At 29.3% G+C, this 18121-nt stretch overlaps 1 protein-coding gene across 2 annotated transcripts in view; it reads right to left on the bottom strand.

Annotated features, from left to right (window-relative positions):
- LOC129905381 (inactive dipeptidyl peptidase 10) overlaps nucleotides 1-18121 on the bottom strand; it is a 162299-nt gene that overhangs the window by 125116 nt on the left and 19062 nt on the right. The gene's annotated exons all lie outside the window — the stretch shown is intronic.

The following is an 18121-nucleotide window of genomic DNA, read 5'->3' as shown; positions in this document are numbered from 1 at the left end:
TATTAAAATTTGATATTTTTTGGCTATTTAGGAAATTCAAAAAGTAGCAATCTTTTTTTTGTAAATTGTAAAAAAAACCGACTTAAAGTGAAAAGATTCCGTCTTAATTCTATGCATACGTCTAAATATTAAAATATTTTCTTAAAAAAATTAAATCATTTTAAATTAATGCGGAAATCGTATTAATAATTGGGAGTTGAAACAACTCAAACAAATTTTAAGTTTCAGTTTATCACACCAATTTTCAACTGTGAGATAGCTAAGTGGTAAAAAATTAAACAATTTTATTTGAGGAAATAACATTTTTAAGAGTTTGTTTTTCTTAGCCTTGAACATGAGCTCTTTGAACTCCAAATATTGAGTTTGCTTATAACTTGACAGCAGAGCCACGTACCAGGTCCAACTATAAAACAAAACCTGTCTCGAATGAACCTCATCATAAAAGTCTATACAGCCATTCGGACTCCAAACATGGAATATTGGTCTATAATTTGACAACAGCGCCACCTACCGCATACAATTATAATTTACAAAACATGGATGAACCTTATCACACAAACGAACTTTCACAAAAATCTGTCAAGTCTTTCGGACTCCAAATATGAAATTTGTCTATACATACTTCGGCAATAGCGCCACCTACCGGGTCTAATTTATGAAATAAAGCATGTTTCGAATGAATTTTATCCGACACAAAAAAATTCACAAAAATCTGTCCAATCAAAATATGCAATTTTCCTAGAACTTGACAACAGTGCCAACTACTGGGTCCAATCATGAAACAAATCTTGTCTCGAATGAACCTTGTCTTAACACAAAATTTCACAAAAATCTGTCCAGTCATTCAACCCCACCTATGTAATTTGCCTATAACTTGAAAACAGTGCCACCTGCCTGATCAAATTATAAAACAAAACTTGTACCGGATATACTTTATCACATACACAAAATTTCACAAAAATCTGTCCAGTTATTCGACCCAAAATATGGAATTTGCTATAACTTGTCAGCAGCGCCACCTACCGGGTCCAATTATAAAACAAAACCTGTCTCGGATGGACCTTTTCACATACATTTCACACAATATTTCAGAAAAATCTGTCTAGTCGTTTAGAAGGAGTAGGGTCACAAACAAACGCATAGGAGAAATATACATAATAGATACAAACCATAACTCTAATTGATGACACCTTGCATAATGGTGTCATACACATACTTTTGTTGATCGTTTAACTTCGAAACATTGGTCGATTTGGAACAACCAATCCGAACTGTGCCAATGCTTTACTCGCAATAATCAAACACGTGTCCTCAATGAGGATCAGATATTGAATATTCATCTTATTTGTGCAGTCCATATGTGGATTTATTGTCACAAGACGAATAATTATTTCTTTCACTCAAAATCAGGCTTTTTTAATTATTTTGAAAGCTTTACAAATTAAGCTTAGTTAAAATTTTTAAAAAGCGAGAGTGTTTTTTTACTCGTACAAATTGACAGCTATGTAAAGATGCGAGAAAAGGTATTATTTTTTTTTGATACAAACCATCTACATATTTATACCTTTCAAACAAAAAAAAATTACCAAAATCGGACCAGCCACACGCTAGTTTATCGGCCACACACACTAAACGAACTCATTTTTATATATAAGATTTTCAGACTTTAGTGTAAAAATCCTAAAAAAAAAAGTTTTAAAAATATATTTTTTTTATATTTAAGCTTGTAAAAATACTTCTTTTATATTAAAATTTTGATTCTATTTTTCAATAGGGGAGAGTGGGGCCAAATGTAACACTTTTTTCTAAAATCGATGGTTCTCCTACAAATTTGAAAGTGGGCCAACCAGACCTTTTTTGAATTAAAGACCCATGTTTTAGCTCCAAGATCCATCATACAAATTTAGCAAAACATAACGGTAATGTTGAAAAATAAAGCTTCCAAAAAAAAAATCGTGTTGTTTCAACTTACCCCACATACGGGGCAAAGTGTAACACATACCGGGGTTGGTTGTACCAAGAACTAAAAATAAGAGAAAAATACCTTTATTTGTTTATATTTATTAATTTTTAATTAATAACAATAAAAACAAACCTCAGTCATGAAATTTTGGTGCAAATTTGTAAAAAGTGGAGCAAATCCAAGATTTCCAGAGAAAATTTGACAGTAGTCTTAAATAAAAGTTATTCGAATTCATAAATTGTTTTATAAGCTTTATGAATTCAAGTGGTGGTTCAAAAATGTGTTTCCAATTTCAAAATAAATACAAATTCAATTACAAGCATTCATATTCAGGGTTGTTAATTATATTAGGTAAACAATTTTTCAGTATAGGTAGGTTTTTACATGGTACAACTTGCCCCGGAAAAATGTTACAACTAGCCCCAGCATGAAATTTGGCACATAAAATCAATTTAAAAAAAAAGCGAAACTGATATAGACATAACATATACACGCAATTTGAGCCAAAACACAGTTGCATATAACAAAAAAACACTTAGCACTCTATCTTTTTCGGGTAAAGAGGTAGACCAAAAATAAAATTTAAAAAAAAAGTTACAAACATGCATTTTTTGGGCACCACTAGTGTAACTTCTCACCCTGTCGTCTAATCTTCATCTGAAGAAAATGTGCCGGTAGATATGCAAAAATTGAGCATTTTTCTCCTTTACGCGTTTCTTAATATTGAAAGGAACATCGCTTTTTTTAGCTGTTAATTCTTACCCCTGTTACATTTAGCCCCACTCTCCCCTACCTATCTTTTGATTTGATTTGATTTTTTTTTATTTGTGTTAAGTTAGACAAAAAACCAGAGTAACAACAGAAATAGAATTTTTTTAAATTTTTTTTATATCTTAAGAATATTTTATAAATATACTAGCTGACCCGGCGGACTTCGTTCCGCCATTTCTTGTATTTATTTCTATTTTCGACTTTGTAATTTGTCATAATTCCCAATACAAAAAGGAAATCAAAACTTGAAAAGTTCGTCCAATTAATTTAAAAATATTCACTTTTAAAATTTAAAAAAAGTGGCCTATGTTAAAAACGTTTTTTAAGTTTTTTAATTTACCATTGTGAAGCTTGTAGTGAATGTAGCGTTATGTGTGATATATCAAATGAAAGGTAATATTATCAGGATGCTCAATAAAGATAAATCAAATTTTTGTAATCTCCAGATCAAAAGATGTAACGTGTTGAAAAATAGAGTTTTATTTTACCGATATTTCAAATTTGTCATTACAAAATAGTACAAATATAGTCTTGCCTATTATCTATCTACACTGTAAATTTCATTCATTTATCTATTGAAGAAAAAAAGATAAAAATAAAAAACTGTTAAAAATGGCCAAAAAACTTGGGACAATAAAAAAAATTGTTTTTCCCGTTATTCGGTCAAAAATCGATTTAAAAATTCAAAAGTTTGTACATGCATGCGCATGATTAATACCTATATTTCCTATAAATTTGAGATTTTTTGCAGACTTTTAAAAATTCCAAAAAAATAAAAGACTACTCAAAAATGTCCCTAAAAATTAGGTTGTTTTTCAAAAATTTTTATTTCAAAATACAGGGCCTATGAAAAAAATCCGTTTTAGACCCCTAATTTTTTTTTTAAATATCTTTCTTATGGTGTAACTCAAATTTCTGTGCAAACCTCTAATTAGTCTTTTGTCGAAGGTCTATGACTGCAAAAAGACCCTCACAACTTGGTTTTGAAATTTTTTTGAATTTTTTCAATACCTTTTTTAACTATTGAATAAATTTATCTATCATTTAAAAAAAAGGTCAACTCTTTACGACTTACCGTTTAGAAAATAGCTTCTTTTTTCAATGTGTTGTTACCCCTATTTACCCTATAAAATCTTAAATTTTTGTTGCCTTAAACCTTCTCCTCTTATGCCTCTTTGATTTAAAAAAAAATTAAGAAAATAAGTCAGTCGGTGTGGCCGTTTAGCGAACATACAAAAAACCAAACTTAAATATAAATAATAGATTTTTTTTTCAAATTGGTTCACTGTGGTGTATGCGTAACATTTTTCTTAATAAGTTACATTTTCTAAACTTTTAAATAATGTTATATAGGCCCGTCTAATATACATATACATATCTATTTAGATTCTTCATTCAAAAAATATATTTAATAGTGTAAGGCATGTCTAGAGTTCATGAATAAAGATCCAAAATAATGAAAGCTTGAAAACCGAAGGGAATCGATTTTGAAACGCATTGAAGAATTGAGCCGATAGAAATGAAAGAACAAATTGATTTTTATATTAAAATTTGGTGTAAAAATCCTTAAAAAAAAGGGATACAATTTTGATTCTATTTTTCAATACCTATCTATTGCAAAATTATAAAAATTTTTTGAAAATTCTTCATGAGTAAATTTTTTGATTTGTGTTAAGTTAGACAAAAAACCAGAGTAACAACAGAAATAGAATTTTTAAAATTTTTTTTATATCTTAGGAATATTTTATAAATATATTTGAGGCGCTCACCGCCAAAACGGCCTAACTCCAAAAATTTCGTTTTGAGAAAATGAGTTTAAAGAAATGGGAATGTATTTTTATTTATATTTTTAAATTGTTTTATTGCGGTTCGATCTGTGTACTCAGTTTGATTTTTTTGAAAATGTGGGTTAGGCCAATTTAGTTCTGAGCGCCTCATTTGAAAAAAACCATAAACCTAGCAAAGCATCCATTTTTTTATAGTTTAACAAAATCCTGTTTATTTTAGTTAACTTTTTTCATGCTGTTAAAAAACAAAATTTTTGTAATGATAAAATAAATAAAAAGGTACACAAATTTTTAAATGACATAAAAATCTAACCATTTGTGAATTCTTTTCAATCATTTTTTATTTTAGAAAACAACTTTTCCCGCCAAAACGAGATGAGGTAGTCCCTCGCTTATCAATAGCTTCTTGTTTTGTCCCAACTTTGCTTACACTATAGTTCTTAACGCATCGCATGTAAAAGAAGTTGAATATCTAAAGAATTTTCAAATTCACTGTCTTACATTTTTATGTCTATTTCATCTTAATTGTTTAGATCTATTTTGTTTTTTTTGCTTCAGCTCTTTTCTAAGAACCTTAATAAAAAAAAAAGCTTTTTGAGCGGAAAGAATAAGCATTTAAGTCTTTATTCCCACTGAATATGGCCTAAACTCTTTACCAATGTGTGCATGTTTATACACTTAACGAGTTTGCAATTGCATTAAATACCTTTCAAGCTTACGTTATATCTGCTTCAAAAGCAAATCGATTTTGATTAGCAGTTTTCTAGCTCTGAGTACCAAATATCCTTCAAAAAACTTAATTCACATCAAAACATAACCTTCTACAAAATCTCATGCTAATCAAAATAAACAAGGACAACATTTGAAAAAAAAACAGAACACACTCTTCAAAGCAAAAAAATCGATCTGAAGCCCCCTCAAGGTTAATCAGTTTGAAATTGTCAGCAAAACCATCACAGACAAAAATGGATAGAAAATCGAGGGACAGGATAGACTTTTATTTTTATTGGGTCACATGCGTGAATATGTCCATGGTGTCGTTCTTGTCGTTTTCATCGTCATCGTCATTGTCACTGTCGTCATCGTCACTTAAGGAATGTACGATGTCTCACCTTTAGCCCTGGCTTCTGTGTCCTTCTTTCAGAAGATACTACTTGAAAATTAAGAACATGTCCTTTTACATTTTTTTTTCTTCTACTTTTTCTTCATCTTCCTATTTCGTATTTTTCTTCTACGAGTATGAATGAAGTGGTGTATGTGGATGTATATATGAGAATATAGGTAGATTTCGTATGCAACTCTGCCGTTCAACTACAACCTCCCATGTACGTGACTTGTGACTCTTGTGTGACTAAATCAGTTTACGAAATGTCTATTCCCAACTGAGCTATTTCACTATATTGTGGATGTTTTCGTCCTTACAGTTTTACAATTTCATTCTTTTTCTCTCTTTCTTTCTATATCTTAATTTCGTTTTTGTTTTCCTTTCCTTTTCTTTTTTTTTTGTTTTGTTGTATTAACTCTTATTTGTACTGGTTTTTCGTCTCATCCAATGTCTCAGAAGTTCAAGCTTATTCCCAAATGGAAACAACACACATTTTAGGCATTCAAGCCATGTTAGCAATTTCTTACCAAGAAAAATGATAAAACAAAAAAGTTTCTCATTTAATCTGAACTCACAGTGCTGTGTATAAATAAAAGATGTTGCTAAGAATAACACTTTTTTCAACGCTAGAGATATAAATAAATGTCACAAATATTCCAAAAAGGTTTAAAGAAGATGAAAATCAAGCTAAGTTGTAGGAGATTTCTGTAAACTTCCGAATACAGAAAACAAAAGAAAGGTTATATTATGTCTGATCAATAAATGTGCTATCTATGTTCATATGTTCCATCATTATTTCTAAACCATAATTTAACAATTGAGGTATTATTGAAACATACTTGCTAATCCACTGGTTATATGTTATATGAGCTTACATTTAATTAAATATGACACATTTAAGAGTCCAAGATCATCTAGTTTTTTTAAAACCTCAGTTCCAATGTAGACGATTTAAAGCCCAGTTATTGGAAATTGTATGTTCTTTAAGGACGATGACAAACTATTTTTGATAAGAATGAATAATTTAAAAACTCTTTAATTTTTACTTGCGATATAGGTACTTTAGGGCAAGTTTAGGATTCGTAAAAAAATCGAGCTCGAGATAACAATTTTACATGACATTACGATGATGGAGAAGGCCAAAAAAGTGGGTCCGGCAATTCTGTCTGTCTGTCTGTATATACCTCGAGCTACAGCCTAAACGAGGGAAGTGATTTTCTTAAAACTTGGTAGTTACCAGTTTTTGGTGATTCCCTAGAGGGGGAATGGAAATTTTTTGTATGACCAAAACTAAAGTTACCTACCTGCCATATAACGGAATTTTTTTTCCAAAAACGGCTCTAACTATTTTGATTAAATTTTTTGTGTGTATTATTATTATTATTGTATGTATTACACATAAGAGCCAACTTTTGAAATTAAAAAAAATATTTTTTGTACCGTTTTTAACGGTACCTGTCATAGAAGGTTTTTTTTTGGTTTCTGAATATTTCGTACAAAACTTACCCGATAATATTAAAATTTTAGAAATTTTTCAAAAATCGCATTTTTGGATTTTTAAAAAATATATGTCAAAATTTTTTTTTGAAAAATCAATTTTCTGAAAACGGGTTATTGAAAAATTTTGAAAAATGTTGGATAATGTTTATATATATAAAAAATTATTATTTTAAAAAACAGTTCTAACCATTTTCGAATTTTTTGTTTCTAAAAATACCTTTTTATACAAGTAATAAAAAAGCATATCGTCGGTGAAACCAGAAAAGTGTGTAACTCCATTTTAGCAAATTTTATAGGAGAGCAAAAAAACAAAATCGTTTTGAAGGCATTTGTATGAGTTTTCATTTTCTAATTTGCTAATAAAATAAAAACTATGAACTTTAAGGGGATTCTGAGTTTAAGGAACGGTAGATATTAGTTTTGTCTAACAGATGGCATTCAAATCTAATTTTCAGAAAATTTGGAGTTACACACTTTTCTGGTTTCACCGACGATATTTGGTTTTTTTGTAAAATATCATTTAAAACGATGTTTAATTAATTATAAAAACCGATTTTATTTTTTATATTTCTTGAAAATATCACATTTTAAATTTTTCCTAATTTTCTTGAATAAAAAGTTTTAACATTAGAGTTACTTTTATCATAAGAGCAAGTACGTGCGACCCCAGTCGTACATTTTATTTGTACATACCTTACTTTTAAATTTAACAACATTGGTGTCACAATTTTAATATTTCATATTGTAATGGGTCTTACCTGAAAAAGAAAGAAATATTTATTAATAAAGGATTTAGACCGAAGTTTAACAATTTAGAAATATAAAATATTGTAAAATCTTATTTTACGTTTGAGCAGAAAGAAAACAAAAAACTAAAATCATGAAAATAAATTTGTGGACTTTATGAATAAAATTAAATTTGAAAAGTTTGTATGACCTGTAGTCCAAAACGCGTTTCGCCCCAGGTACAACAGTTGGGCTCATCAGTTAGATGCTGTTGTACCCTTTCTAAGACGCAAAATTTTGGTGAATGATTTCCCCTAGAAATATTAAAACTCACAGTATGTTTATGCTGTAATTCGGTAATCGTCGACCAAAAATTTTGCGTCTCCATTCGACTTCAATGTCAAACAGCAGTTTGAATACTCTTCATGAAAAAAAAAACACCATTGTGTGTGTTTTGCATTAAAATTTGGGTTTAAATTTCTACCACGATTATAATTTGACGTTTGACTGGATAAGGGTTCAAATCAAGTCATTTTCTGTGTGAATTGCGTTAAAAGGATTTTTTTTAACCAACTTTTCTGCGAAAATTTATAAACAATCCTTCATGATTTAAGAAATTTCCTAAACAAAAAATATTTTTCTTTTTCCAAGTAAAATAATATTAATCGTTCAAAACTAAACTTACAGAGTTAAAAAAAAAGTCACTAAAAATAACTAAAGTAACTCTGTTTAACTTATTATTTTCTATTTTGCACTGATAATTTCGGACTTCAAACCTACATTTTTACTGTATAGTATTTCTGCTAGTCTCAGTTTTTTCTTAATTTTTCATCTATTATTTCAATAATTATTTGATAAAAAAAAACAGAAGAAAACTTCTTTTTCATCCATAAAAAACGTCAAATTTTAACCCGGTTTAACCTGCTCCCCAGCTCGATCAATTTTATCCCATTTTATTCACCACGCTAGTGTCAAATTTTAACTGAGGTAGAAATTTGAACACAATTCACACAAGGCCTTACAATATTTATTTAAGAAATTGTTTTTCTTTTTCCATTTAAAATAATTTCTTGTACAAGACCCAACTTAAAAAAAAAAAAAAATTTAATAAAATCAATATGTAAGTCACAAAAAATAACAAAAAAAAACTCTGTTTTGTTTATTTTTCTCTCTTTTGTGGTGTTAATTTAATTTTTTAAAACAACAGTTAGAAATCTTCAAACAAAAATGTCCATTTTGGGTAGTTGGTTTATAAAGTGTAGTTACACTGAAAACTAGTTTTCACACCTGATATCTCTCATCATTTTCAAAAGAAAAAAAAACAATAATTTTGTTTTTCGATGCGGTCAGGAGTAAATTATAAAAACTTGTATCCATCATTAATTTATGTTCGCATTTTTTTATGTTAGCATTTCTTCCATACCAATCCTTATTTCAATTAATTTAATTTTTCTTCTTGAGACCCTGGGATAAAAAATAAAAAATGAAAGGCTTTTCACAGTCGTATTCTAGCAATAACCTCAGTTTATCAGATTGATTTTTTTTTAATTTCCTTAGCAATGATTTGGATGTACACAGTGTTTACTTTTAAAATGCAAAGTTGATGCATCTTAAAGGTTCAAATTTCAAGTTGTGATATAATTCTTATTACAATCTTGCCCTATAAGGACTAAAACTTCCTTCTCTTATATATTTCTTTTAACTTCCACAGCACTGTATATTTTTTTGTTGATATAATCTTCATCACTCTTCTTGCTCAAAAGAAAATAAAAAAACCTAAAAGAACCAAGAAGAAAAAAGAAAATAATAACATTAAGGATAATTGAGATGTCTTCACTCTCCTGGGGACTACAAAAAAAAAAAAAACAAAAAAAATATCCAAAGGGTTTTCGCCAACTGTTCGTTTGGCACATTGAAAAATATTAAACCCATCAATTCAAGTCCAATATAGGGTTGTTATATTTGTGTTTAGCCTGACATATTATTACTAACTAACTGCCAGCCATTAATTATAAAGAAAAGGGCATGCTTAAATGAAATCAACCTTAAATGATAGATTGCTAATTTTGTAAGTGGCGTATCCTTCATGTACAAAATGATATTCTAATTGAATGGATTGCTTTCAAAACATGACAGTCAACAAAAAATATATCCCTAAACTTTTTTATTGAAGGAAGTGCTACAATTTAAAATCAAACTCTATTTTTAAAGTACCTGTTAATGAAGGTTTTATATTAAAAACTAAGCTTTTTAAGGGGGTAACTAAAAAAAGAAGGTTGAAAATGGACTTGTCATGTTTTGAAAAGTAATTGCTGACACTGTGTAAGCAAAATGTTGCAGTAATAAATTGTTTCCTGATTATTTACTCAAACTCTGGCATTTAAGGTCAACTGTCAACACGTCACATTTTTGTGAATAGAAACAAAAGGAGTACAACTGGAGTGTGGCGTTAAAGCAATTTTGATTTGCATGCAATATTTCCGGGGGTAATAACACAATAACATAAAAGTTGAACAATCATTTTGACATGCTACAAAAAATATATCGAAATTAAAATAAACCCTAAAAAGCGTTTAACTATAAATGCAAAAATAATAAAAAAAAAAAAAAAAACAGAACCAAAAAAAACTGCTTTGTGTTATCGGAGACTTTTTATAGTGTCATTCGGTTTGTTTGAGAGAAAAAAAAAACACAGAGAAAAAGAGAAAAAAAAACATAATATTTATCATGCGGAATCCTTGTCAAGGAAACACGCCTTTTTGATTGAAAAAATTGCATATTTTTATGGGTGGAACTATTAAATTACGTGAGTTTTCACAAATTCAGCACGAGAATTGGGAGCACGTTTGTCGGCTTTATTTTTTTTTTGTTTCCGTCCTTTTGTTTGTATTTCATTCTCGTATGGTTAAAGACTTTGACGTCGTCGTCTTTCTTAGATATGGCGTGTTCAATGAATTTCATGATTCACATGACTTTTATGATTAAGGCATTATTTTCAACAGTTTAATTTTGATGCGCGGTGAAAGAGACAATATTTTGTTTTTTGTCAAGACATTTGCAGTTATTTAACAATAAAGGCAAAAATTGACACAAATAAAATTGGTTGGGGTAAGTCATTAAGTCGTTAGAGTGTTAGAAACGTGACAAATGTAGTTTAACTATACTGTTTGGTGGCATAAGCAAATAGAAGTAAAAGAGTTTTATGGTCTTACAAGTTTGATGGAACGTTATTTAGATAACATAGCGAAAACTGCGTTCAAGAAATGTTGACTCTTAATTTGTATTTATTTGAGTTGAGCTATGAAGAGCAATCAAAACTTTAAAATTTTAAACGTTAGTTTTAATGGAGCAAAATTTAAGGGGTTAATTCGTACCAAAGAAGGTAATGTTTTTGTGATTTTTTGTGACGACATACTAAAATGTATTTACTAAAACTAATGGTACTTCTAGTCTTGGTAAAAAAAATATATATTTGCATATTTTGAATGTATTTACATATACTTAAGAATATTGTCTGGAAATTTCAAATTGATCAGGCAAATAGTTGGTGAGAAATAAGCGTATTTGTAAAGACGTCTTATCTTAGTTGAAATGGATTCCAAAACTTGAAACGCGTTTTTCTAGAAACGGTATTTTTAAAAATTCAGTGAGGAAAGTTTTTCCGAAACCTTTGTACCGATCGATCGGTTTAAAATTTTCACAAGATCATCTTAGATAGATTTTTCAGGAAATGATCGAAAAATATTATAGCCCAGGAAGAATAGACTTTTTCAATGAAAAAATTCGTAACACGCTGATTTTTGGTTACACAGGTTGGTTTTGAGGTAGTTAATAATATGTGACAAGTCCTAAAAGTTCCTCTGTCCGTTAAACCTGTTATAATGGGTCAAAGGTCACAAAAATGGGTTTTTCATTTCTATCTCAAAAACAGTAGGATTTAGAAAAAAAAATGTTCTACAAACATGTAGTTGCGCTGATTATACATGAAAGTTTCTCTTGAAGTTTTCTTGTTCACTTGTCGTTTAGTTTACAGTACTTTAAATGTTCGTATTTACCCCATAGCTTTTGACAGTTATATTTCGATTTTTTTCTTGAAGAAAAGTTTTTTTCTTCGGGAAGCCGCCATTTTGTCAAAAATCAAAATTTTGACTATTCCATATCAATTCTAAAAAATAAATCTATTGTTTTTTAATTTAGTTTCAGATAATTTCAAATGAACCGGGAGCATCAGTTTGAAAGTTATAAGTGACACGGACTTTGCAAGCGTAAATATGGCAAAAATGTTTTAAAGCTTTGAAAAACTAGTAGATATATAACCTTCATCAGTAAATTCAATCAATTTGAAATTTTGACAAAACATTCTTCAGATATTATGCAATAAGTAAGTTAAAAAAAAAATAAATGCCTACAAAAATATAACTAAATAACACAAAGTATTCAAAATTGGAAGGAATTCGACGTATATTGTGGAACAAAATATGGAATGCATATATTTTTTATTGAATTTTTTTTTTTTTGTAAAATTATTTTGTATTTGCAGTAATCAATATATTTTCAATGAAAATTTTTTTTTTATTTGCAATAAATAATTTTATCAATTTAAGTCCCAAAAAATCTCCAAAAATTGACTTTTTTCAAAATTTCAAATTTTTTGTCGTTTGTCCAGTTCTACACGTATACTAAAAATCATCGTTTGTCCACCCTACGTTTAGGAGATATTTAAAAAACAAATTTTGTATATTGAGGATTTTGAAATTTTCACTGTGGTGTATGCGTAATATTTTTGTTCGATTTTTCAGTACAAAATTTGTTTTTTGAATATCTCCTAAACGTAGGGTGGACAAACGATGATTTTTTGTTTGTATACATTTCTCGAGGTGGACAAACGATTGCCGTTTGAATTTTTGAAAAATAATAATTTTTGAGGACTTTTTAATTTTCAGTAGAGGTACACTGTGGTGTATGCGTACTTTTTTGAGAGTTGCTATAAAAAATTCTTTTTGGAATATCTCCTAAACAGAGGGTGGACAAACGATGATTTTTGGTATACGTAAAGAACTCGAGGTGGACAAACGACAGCGGTTTGAATTTTTGATAAAAAATTGATTTTTGGGGATTTTAGGGGAGTTTTAATTTTTCACTGCAAAATTTGTTTTTTAAATTGAAAAACGATAATATTTGGTGTGTATATAGAACTCGAGGTGGACAAACGATTGCAGTTGGTTTTATACGTCTATCTCAAAATTTGAGCGTTTTAGACAATTTTTCAGACTTCCTATAAAAAAAAAAGAATTTGCTCTAAAATTTTTTTGAAGGGTGGACAAACGAAAATTTTGGGTGGACAAACATGGACAAATGGTGGACAAACGAATTAGACAAATTTGGTTCAAAAATTTTGAGGTCGCAGTTCTGGCTTCACGGAGCTGATGTTGTACCCTTCTGAGACGCAAGCAGTTTTAGTAATAATTTAAAGACTCTTATAAAAATAACACCATGAATGCGCTATGAATTATTATAACATTTAAAGAGAATTTTGAATAAATTTAGATACCGTGGTATGGTCAAATTAACCAAAAACGTAACGGGTGTGACACAGTTACTTAGTTTTTGTTCCTTATTTGTGTACTATTACTAAATGTGGTATTTATAATAACTTTAATGCCATATATATTTTGTTTTAAATTCATTTTTAAAACTACATTTTGCTAGCATTTTTTGGAACGTCACTCTTAAGATTAAGTGTGTAACAATAAATAATCAATTTAGCTTGTTTCGGTGACTTCAAGAATTTTAAATTCAATATGGAGTGCGCAAAATAAATTTTTAAAAAGGTGTAAAACAATTCAAAAATGTAACAGGTGTGATATTTTTGCAACGAGTGTGACATTTTATGAAAAAACGTATACAATATACAACAAAAAAATTAATAGCTTTAATTTTAACTACAGTACTATTACCACGGTAAAAAATTTAAATTAAGTAGATACTGGAATAATTGATTATTTCAACTTTAGATGAAAATGCGCGCAAGCCGGTAGTACCTATAGTTGAATTAGTCAAAATAATACTTGCTTTAAAAGCTTTTAATATTTTTCCATATTTGGCGCAAAAACTCCTTATAGAGAGTTATTTAGCACGTAATTCCGAATACAAAAAATCAATAATTTTGTTACATTAAAGTAACAAATTTGCAAATATCCTTTTGCCTCATAACACAAAAGTTACTATAGACAATGTACAATTAAAAAAACCATCTAATAATAAAATTGATCACCCATTTTTACCCACCCACAATTCGTGGTGATTTGTGATTTATTTCTATCCATTTCTAATTCTCAATCCAAGCCCATTTGCGAGTGTGTTTTTTTTTTTTTTTTCTTTTTGGGCGTGGAAGTATTTTTCCCACAAAATTCCAAATAAATAAAAGTAAAAAAAAAATAAAAATCAAATAAAACAGAACGACTAACTTTAATCGATAGATCTGATATACATATACACACACATCAACAAAAACAAAAATAAAAACAAACTTCAACTTCAGAAGAAACCATCCCATCTCTCGAAACCACACATTTCTGCTGCCGACATAATATTTCCACCCGCAAATCCAATAACACAAAAAACCAATTCGTATAAACTGACTCTTCGACTTAGCGTCGTCCTCATCGTCATCATCGTATAGTCCTTGTATAATAGTCCTCGATGGCTTTTACGCTTTCAGAGCCTTTAGCTATAGCCATTGACTGTGTGGTGTTTCGGCTCCGCATGCATGTTGGCTTTTATTTGAATATTTTTTTTTTTTTTTTTCAAAGATTCTTCCGCAATTCCCCTCTCCGCAAAAGCAATAATATGATAGAATCCATCCACACCCCCTGACAATGACACAACGTCGCTCGTTGTCATCGTCAAAGTCCTGGAAGCCATGTGTATATTGTATATTTTATTGGCCTCTCAAAAAAAGGCAACCAAAATAAGGCAGCAACGACAGAAGAAAAAAAAACTGATATGCCTCAAAAATGGCAAAAACCTCATAAGAGCACAGAGAGGCCCTGTCATCGCGCCATCAGCTCCTAGCACACAAAAAACTAACCTACTCTTTGCTGCCTTATCAGCTTAAATCCACCCGGATAAACATCTCCAGAGAACATTGCCAACTTCATGAATAACGAGTTCTTATTATTTTGTGGGTTAGACAGAGAGGAGAAGAGCGAGAGAGAGAGAGACAGTTTGAGTACATTAGGGAAACGTCACCGCCTTTAAGTTTAAGGATAGTCTAAGTTGATGTTACGATAACGTCTTCACATAAAGCCCTCACGAAGGATGTGTCTAATTGTACCAACAGTGAGTTTCTTAAAGAATCAACTACAAACCCTTCTTAAAAGATTATTATAGACGAAAGTGAGAGTCGCATTGGAAGCATCATATCCTCTCAAGTAGATCTTGGGAACGGAGAAAAGAGAATAACCCTCATTTGCGTTAAACTAAATGGCGGAATAGGCTGTACCTAAACATTTATTAGAGAAGTCGAAAATATATTGAGCTCCCTTAAATACTATCAAGTGGAGCCGATAAGTCTGTCGACGTCAAAGGATTCTCCGGCACCACACTAATCTCTCTAAACAGTAACATTTCGCTTTATATGTTTTATTGAACGGTTTCATATATGTATCATATGCACACATGGCTATGTAAATATTTTCAGGGCGGACTGCCATAATATCTTACGGGTCCTTTTGCCTGGAAGCCCCCAAAACTTTTTTTGATTTTTGAAATTTGTCATGAATTATAGAAAAAGAGTTTTTTTTTTCATAAAGCCTTAAAGATTCTTGAGCAAAAAGGGCGCCAGAAACCTGAGTTAAACCAGCTATAACTTGGGCCTCTTTTGATGTTAGAAATGTAACGACGACTTTGTCTATCTTAAATATAATATTGACAAATATAAATATTTAAAGAAAAACATCGAATAAAAACTGGGCGCCCTATTTATCATAGGGCCCTGCGAGCACTCTTATTTCTCGTTACGGCCCTGAACGAAAAGAATTTTATTAATTATTTTATAAAAGACTAGTTACAAAAACAAACAAACAAAATGGCGATGTTGTTATATGTATTTGGCGCCAAATTGAGAGGAGTTAAGCTCTCGTTGACATCCTTGCTATAAAAAGCAACAAGACGAATTACATGGGTGTCGTTGTGGGTGATTCTGGTGTTTTCCCATGAATTTACAACAAAACCAAAAAAAAAAGCTTTGACGGGTAGAAACCATGAAGCAAAAGTGCAATAAGTGGATATGAATTTTGTATGTGAAGTTGTTCGAAGGCTTAATTGGGCTTATCTCTTGAGGAAAATCAATGAATTTTCACAATTTATCTTACATTTAAAAATTTTATTTATTTATTTTGTTGGTATGTATAATGTAGGTATATCGCTTAAACGAACAACCTGGAAAAAGGAGATTTTTTTATTTTCAATCATTTATTCAGGTAATGATTTAATAATTCGCTGTAAGTTTTCAGATTCAGGGTATAAGTAGGTATATCATTTAAACGAACAACCAAGGAAAAGGAGATTTTTTTATTTTCAATCATTTATTCAGGTAATGATGGTATAATTCGCTGTAAGTTTTCAGATTCAGGGTTTAAATGTAAAAGAATTGAAACGATGTGTGTAAGTTTATGCAAATCAGAGACAATTTAAATTGCTTCTGCATAATTGAAAGAGTTTAAAATTTTTAAAATTAAAATGTAGCTGTTTTTTTTTTTGTTTTTTTTTTTTATAAATTGAAATCAGAAAGCCAACAAATAATTTATGAAGTGTGTTGAAGTCTCTTAACAAATAAAATTCTTGAATTTCTCGAAATGTAAATACAATATTTTACTTGGTCACATGTGTCCAGACGCGGGAATGAGAATTGGAAGTAAATGCATTCTTCAAAAATGGCACAAATTTGTAATTTATACAAAAGAAGAAGATTACAAGTCGACAACAGTGACAATTTTTTTTAACCATGTTTCTTTATGGTCTTAAATTGGAAATTAAAAAAAAAAATGTTTCATTAGTTAAAGATTTAGTAAAAAGATTCAATTTTATTTATTTATTTTTTGAAAAATTCAACTTCTCAAAAAAGGACTAATGAAATGTTTCAAATTGTTTTTATGGATCAATAAGTATTTCCTTTTCGATTTTTAATCAAAATTTTTATTGAAAATTTTTATTTATAAAAAAAAAACTATTTTCCTAACAATTTCAAAATATTTTATTCCTTGTTTGACTAGAAATTAAATTGCATACTTTGTTTGGAGTTCAAAATATTTAAATAATAATTAATATTTTAGAAACCAATTTAAATTATGTATTGTTTTTTTTTTATTTTTTAATTTTCTCATAAAATTAAATTAAAAAATATTTTTTAATTAATTTTTACGAAAAAAGTTTCAATATTCTAAGCAACTTTTTTATAAGAACAAGTAGCCACTTGTGACTCCGTCGTACATTTTAGTAAGGTTTCAGTGATTAAAAGATTTTCCAAAATAACATTTCCCTTTAAAAACAATAATGGCTTCAGGAATGATAAAAGCCTAGAGACACATCAATATTGAAGTGGAACCATGCAACGTCGATAAATAAAAAAAAATATTTGTTTGTTGTTTTTTTTTAATATTTATATGTGATACTCAGCTGTTAACCATCAGATAAAAATCAGTAAAACACTGTGGTATTCATATATGTAATTAATTGTCTGCAAAAAAAAGTTAAAAATAAATATAGTACATATTTCGCAGCTCGAACGAATAAAATGTATATTGATTTGTTGTGTCCAATGACTTGTTTATTTTCGAGTAATAAAATGAAGAAAAACTGTTGCTACATTTTTAATTGACTATGAATTCGTTGAAATACATACATAAATACACAACATATTTGTATAAATAAAATTTAAAAATTTCATGATAAAACTTCAAAAAGAAATTACACTCAATTGATTCAACATGGAAATAAAGCTTTCGGGTTGGGGTCGAAATTCTGTATTTGCCAAAATTCGGATTCAAAAATTCTGTAAATTCATAATTCTGTATTCTAAAATTCTGTAAACACAAAATTCTGGATTTCAAAATTCTGTATTTCCAAAATTCTGTACTCCAAAATTCTTTAAATGATAAAAGAAAAATTGTTTTGATAATGAAAAAAGTGCGCACTTTTTTCATTATCAAAACAATTTTTCTTTTATCATTTACAGAATTTTGGAGTACAGATTTTTGATATTTTCTA

The sequence above is a fragment of the Episyrphus balteatus genome, chromosome 1 (assembly GCF_945859705.1).
Source record: "Episyrphus balteatus chromosome 1, idEpiBalt1.1, whole genome shotgun sequence".
NCBI classification, from domain to species: domain Eukaryota; kingdom Metazoa; phylum Arthropoda; class Insecta; order Diptera; family Syrphidae; genus Episyrphus; species Episyrphus balteatus.
Note: the sequence above shows the minus strand (reverse complement) of the source record. Positions and strands in the feature narration are given on the sequence as shown.